Consider the following 607-nt stretch of genomic DNA (forward strand, 5'->3'; position numbering starts at 1 on the left):
CAGGGGCTGACTTTGGTTTTTGTTTTCTGTAACTTCTCTGTTGTACAAGAGGAGTGTGGTAACAAGTCACCTGGTGGTCATTTTTCCTTGAAAATGAGGTATTTTGTCTTTCTTTATTTACATATTTCTGCTTGACAGGCTAAGTCTGTAACTGCTTGCCACGTGCTTCTTTGTTCGTATAAAACTAGCTGCTGAGAGTGTTTTTTTGTTGATTTTTTTCCTTCTTTATTCTTCCCTGGGGACAACAGAAACAGCACTGAAGCATTTACTTTGGGGAGTGAAAGCTCCCCACTCAAGCCTCCCCCTGCCAAATATCTTCATGGGCTTTGCAAACAAGAAAAATAAGCTTGATTTGGTCCAGTCCTCCCCTCGAGCAGTACTTTCTCTCCAGAGAGATTTAGAGCAGTGCCACATGTCTGTGCACTCCCATGTTGCACGCACCACATCTCCAGCTGACATCCAAATGTGATGGGAACTCCAGATAAGAAAAGTATTGGCAGATGTCACAGGATGGTGCTTGAAAAATGAGGAGTGGTTTGAATCCTGGTAAGGTGCCTGAGAGTATGAAAGAGACTGGCCTTGTGCTTGGGTCCCAACAGCCTCACAC

Source organism: Merops nubicus, unplaced genomic scaffold, assembly GCF_000691845.1.
Source record: "Merops nubicus isolate BGI_N331 unplaced genomic scaffold, ASM69184v1 scaffold3069, whole genome shotgun sequence".
Classification (NCBI taxonomy): Eukaryota; Metazoa; Chordata; class Aves; order Coraciiformes; family Meropidae; genus Merops; species Merops nubicus.